The sequence below is a fragment of the Trichosurus vulpecula genome, chromosome X, assembly GCF_011100635.1.
Source record: "Trichosurus vulpecula isolate mTriVul1 chromosome X, mTriVul1.pri, whole genome shotgun sequence".
Taxonomy (NCBI): Eukaryota; Metazoa; Chordata; class Mammalia; order Diprotodontia; family Phalangeridae; genus Trichosurus; species Trichosurus vulpecula.
The window spans coordinates 59,871,858-59,877,560 of NC_050582.1; the positions used below are offsets into that span (position 1 = coordinate 59,871,858).

At 39.1% G+C, this 5,703-nt stretch overlaps 1 pseudogene; it reads right to left on the minus strand.

Moving 5' to 3' along the window:
* Window positions 1–3,605: 3,605 nt before the first annotated feature.
* LOC118832549 lies at window positions 3,606–4,401 on the minus strand (annotated as a pseudogene).
* Between the last annotated feature and the right edge of the window lie 1,302 nt (window positions 4,402–5,703).

The window sequence follows — 5,703 nt, forward strand, 5'->3', positions numbered from 1 at the left end:
TCTGATTTCCAGCTCTGGCCCAGTGCCTGATATGTAGTAGTTCACCAAATACTGACTGACTGCTTGATCGATTGGTTCTAAGGGAGTGGCACACTCCCCGCCCCCACCCCCCCCACCCCCACCGCCATGTTGCCACCTGCGTTCCATTGGCTGAATCAAAAAGCCAGCCTCCCGACATGACGTCACAGGTCTCCTCCTTTCTGCGGTTTTCACCTGGGCTGGTGTTGCGCATTCTGCGGAAAAGGGGATGCAGGCAGCACAAGCTCTCTGCCTTGTGCCCCCAGACCCCGGGCCTGCCTGATCCCCTCTAAACCGACCCCGGGCCTGCCTGATCCCCCGTGGGAGGTAAGTAAGACCCCGAGGGGCGTCCCTTTTACCACCTCTTCAGAACCCCTAGAAGGGTATACGTGTGCGGGGAGGGGGAGGCACTACATCAGACCCCCCCCCCCCCAGACCAGGGCTTTTTAGACTTCACCCGTGAATGAATCGGTAGATGAATATGCCCAGGCCTGTGTCAGTTTGTTGTAAGGGATGTAGGTGCTCCGGCCACAGCTCTCATGATCGGTCCCCCTCCCACCTGCGGTGCCCCCCCTCTTCACCGCCGCTCCACCTTTCCTTCTCCGCCCCAGCCCCACTCAAGCCCCTTTATGTAGCAAAGCCCAGAAGGTGAGACTATTGGGGGGAATGGAGATGGGGAAAGAAGAGCCAGTCTACGGAATAGCCATTAGTTTCGTACTTTTCATTTTCATTCATTCATTCATTCATTTATTTATTATTATTCTGAACTCAGCAAAAGCCCAATGAAATAAACATTTCCATGTACATCATACAACAGAAAAATGGGATTGTCTATGTACCTCTTGATCTCTGTCATCTATAGTTTAGTTTTAAAATATATACACACACACACACACACACACACACACATATGTAATATGTGTGTGTGTGTGTGTGTGTTCAATCTGTATTTTTCAAAGCTGCTTGCCAGTGCTTCATTCTGGCCTTCCTTCTCATCTGTTAATTTTTTTTAAAGATGCTTTAGTGACTGGGTCTTTTTTTTTGTTTTCTTTTTTCCTTTCCCCCATCTCTGTCTCCTCTACCTCTCACACCCCACCTCATTAAAAAGAAAAGGAAAGAAAAGCCTGCGTAGCAAATATGTATAATCAAGCAAAGCAAATCCCCACTTTGGCTGTGTCTGAAAATGTGTCTTATTCTGCAGCTAGATTCCCTCACCTGTCAAGATGTGGGTCCAGTGCTTCATCATCAGTCTTCTACCATATTGATTGGTCAGTGCATTGATCAGAATTCTGACGTCTTTCCAAAGGCAAACCCCACCTCTTTTAGGCTGACGAACTGGATGCAGAGCTAACATAGCTCTGTGAGGCCAGCCAGGTACGGACACCTCCCCATCTTAAATACTTAAAAATACACAAAAGGATGGTTCCTACGTAGGACATGCTGCCAATTTAATTGGACTGGGAAGAGTAATTGTCTTATTTTAAAGTTTAAAAAAAACTTGTTTACAAAGCATTTATTATCATTTCCTCCTAGTGGTTCCCTCCACCCCCACAGCAACAACAATAACAACAACAAAACCTTCATAACAAATATGCATAATGTAGCAAAACCAATACCCATCTCGAGTATGTCCAAATAGGCAGGTGTCGTTCTGGATTTTCCGTCCATCACCTCTCTGGTAGGAGGTGGGTAGGATGATTCACCTACAGTCCTCTGGACTGCATTACTTAGGGCTCTAAGAGCTTTCAAAGTTTTTTTTCCTCTCCCTCTGTGATGTTGTTGCCATTGTGTAAATTGTTCTAGTCCTGCTCACTTCAGTCTGTTATGAGATCTTAAGAGTTCCTCCCAGTTTCCCCTGACACTGTCCATTTCTTATGGCACAAGAAAATATTACATTCAAAGACCACAATTTATTTAGTTATTTCACCATAGGTGGAAGCCCCTTTAGTTTCCAGTTTGGGGCTACTTCAAAAAGCCCTCCTATAAATATTTTTGTATGTATGGGTCCTTTTCCTTTTCCTTTGCTCCCCATGTGGTCTAAGCCCAGTGGTGGTACAGTTGGGCCATAATTAGTAACTTTTGGGGCACAGTTATCACTTGCTTCCCAGTATGTCTGGACAAATTTGCATCTCTACTAGCAATGCTTTCTGGGTGCCCATTTTCCTGCAGCCTCTGCCACGTTTGTCATTTTGTTAATTAATAGTCAGTAAACACTTATTAAGCACCTGCTATGTGCCAGCCACTGTGCTAAGCACTGGGGATACAAATACCAAAAAGAAAGACAGTACCTGTCTCAAGGGGTTTACAATCTAATAGAGGAAGATAACACACAAAAGAAAGCTGGGAAGTGTGTGTGTGTGTGTATGTATGTATGTATGTCAGAGAGAGTGAGAGAGAGGTTTCATTTTTTATCTTTGTCCGCCAGTCTGATGAGTGGGAGGTGAAACCTCAAAGTTGCTTTAATTAGCATTTCTCTAATTGTTAATAACTTGGAGCATTTTATTGCATGGTTGTTGATTGCTAGGATTTCTTCCTTTGAAACCTACCTCTTCATAGCCTTTGACCATTTATCTATTAGTGAATGGATCTTAGTCTGATATATTTGAATTGATTCCATATATATGTATATGTATACACACATCTTTATATGCACATATATATTATATAAAGCCCTTAGGAGAGAAATTTAAAGTTAAGTGAAACTGGTGACATTGCACAGCCCTGCCTCACTTAAATGCAATTAATTTACAAATCATGACATCACCTTCCTGATGTCATTGGTCCTCTTCAAGAGCAAAAGACAAACAAAACAACAACTCTTTATAGCCTTTGACCCTTTATCTATTGGTGTATGGCTCTTAGTCTGATAAATCTGAATCAATTCCATATATATGTATATACACATGTATGCATATTACATAAATATATATATTATATTATATATTATATACATATATTGTATATTATTATATATTAATAGAGAAATTTGCTGCAAAATTTCTCCATTAACCTCTTTCCTTCTCATTATTGGTTATTTTTGCTGACTTGTTTTCTTTCTTTCATTCAATTTCTTTCTCTTTTTATTTTATTTTTATTGAAATTGTTCATTTTATTTTCTGTGATATCTCCATAGCTTGTTTACTCATGACCTCTTCCCTTATCTGTAGATGTGAAAGGTAATTTTTTTCCCTTGCTCCTCTAATTTTTCCATGATCTGTAAATGTGTGCTCTTGGCCATAGTGGATGACACCTCAGACTCTCTTTTTAAAGTGCTACACAAGGTGAAGGATGTTGCCATATGGACAAGGATTTCTATTTTGGTGTTTAACTGGAGATTGTTCATTTTTTTGTTTTGGTTTTTTTTGTTTGTTGCATTCCCATTTCATTGATCTGCTTTTTCTCTTTTTTGTTGATGTAAGTGTTTAGAAATATAAAATTTCCCCTAAGCACTGCTTTGGCTGCATCGCACAAATTTTGGTGCATTGTCTGATTGTTGTCATTATCTCCCCCCTTCTGCCTCCCAACTTTGCAAGGTATTTATTAGGGCAGAGAAAGCATGTTGCGATTTGCAAACTTACCTGTTAACACTAATTGGCGGCCAACTTCTTATCTCTTTTTTCAACAACAGTGAGATTGATATCCTTCTCTTGGGGCAGAGAAATCCAAGTTTAGTTACCTTTTCCAATAACAAAAAATGTCAGAAAACCTCCTGGCAAAGCTGTTGCCACTGAGAGCTTTGACATAAACCACATTAAAGGAGTCTAGATGTCTCTTCCTGTTGGTGATCACACCAATTTGACCCAATTTAGCTCTACTAATCACCATACACAGATTACCAGCATCAATCTTGATGAAATTTGTGATTTGCCAATCTCTAGAGCAATATGAGTGGTACCATTTATTTTGATGAGTTAATCTAGAGACTGGATGGTGCAGACATCATGGGTTACCAGATGGGGAATGACTTTGATCACCAAAAAGATATTTTTTCCTTTTGCACAATTTGTACTTTGCCTCCTCAGTTGTGATGCAGTGAACGGCAAAGTGGCCCTTGGTGTCACAAATCAGATGGAAGTGCTCACCAGCCTACACAATGCTGATTGCATCTTTGAAGCAAGCAAAGTAAGTCATGTCTGTGTGGACCCTGTCATCAATCTTGATAAACCACTGCAAGCAGATCTTCTTAACCTCATCCCCTATCAGGGCATACTTGAGTTGGTTGCAAAAGATGATGAGTGGGAGGCACTCTCTCAACTTGTTGGGAAACTGTGAATGGTCTTGGATAAAACATGCCAATCAATTTGTCCACCATCTAGTGCTTGGGAGTGACCACATACTTCAGGTGCTTCTTGGGCCCATGAGCCATAACTGGAGCAAGCCAAGGAAAAGGTTTGTCTTTATTTTAAATGAAATTATTGATTGTTACTATGATTTGTTCTTTAACCCACTCATTCTTTAATATTAGATTATTAGTCTCCAATTATTTTTTAGTCTATGATTCCTTTATTGAATAGAATTTGTATTGTATTTTTATCTGAAAAGGATACATTCAATATTTCTGCTTTCCTACATTTGTTTGTGAGGTTTTTATGCCCTAATACATGGTCAGTTTTTGTGAAGGTGCCATGTATAGCCAAGAAAAATGGGTGCTCCTTTCTATTCTCATTCAGTTTTTCCAGAGGTCTATCATATTTAATTTTTCTAGAATTAAATTCATCTCCTTAATATCTTTCTTCTTTATTTTATGGTTAAATTTATCTAGTTATGAGAGTTGTAAATTTAGGTCCCCCACTAGTATAGCTTTACTATTTTATTTCCTCATGTAATTCATTTAACTTTTCCTTTTAGAATTTGGATGCTTTGCCTTACTTCATGGTCTATGGTGCCTTTAAACAAGACAGAGGCTCCCTGATTATCTCTTTTAATTAGGTCTTTTTTCCCTTTTTCTGAGATCATGATTGCTACCCATGCTTTTTTTTTTAACTTCAGCTAAAGCATAATAGATTCTGCTCCAGCCCTTTATTTTAAACTCTGTGTGGGAGTCCTTCAGTTCATGTAGCTCTTTCCATGTTTTTCTCTATTCATCACATTCATCATTTCTGACATTACAATAATGGTCTATTATACTCATTCTTCAGTTGATGGACATCTACTTTGTTTCCAATTCTTTGCTATCCCCAAAAGCAATACTATAAAATTTTTGGTGTATGTGGCAACTTTTCTTCTTAATTGATAGCCTTTTTGAGATGTAAGCCCAGTAACAAAATCTTTGAGTCAAAGGATATGGACATTTTAGTCACTCTCTTCATATAATTGCTGTCTACAGAAAATTGCTGTCCACAATGGATGTACCCATTCACAGCTCCACCAAAGGCATTGGTGAGCCATTCTTCCCATAACCCCTCCAACATGTTGCCCTCTTTTGTCACCTTTACCAATTTTCAAGATGTAAGGTGAAGCCTCAGGATTGTTTTATTTCCATTTATTATTAGCAATTTGGAATATTCTTTCATGTGGTTGTTAATGCTGTACAATTTTTCTTTTTTACAACTGTTTATTCATATCCTGTGACCACTTATCTGTTGGGGAATGACTATCTATTTATCTATATACATATAGACATATATATATGTATATTTAAAGTTTGATTTCCAGAGAAATTTAACATGAATTTTTTTTTCGCAT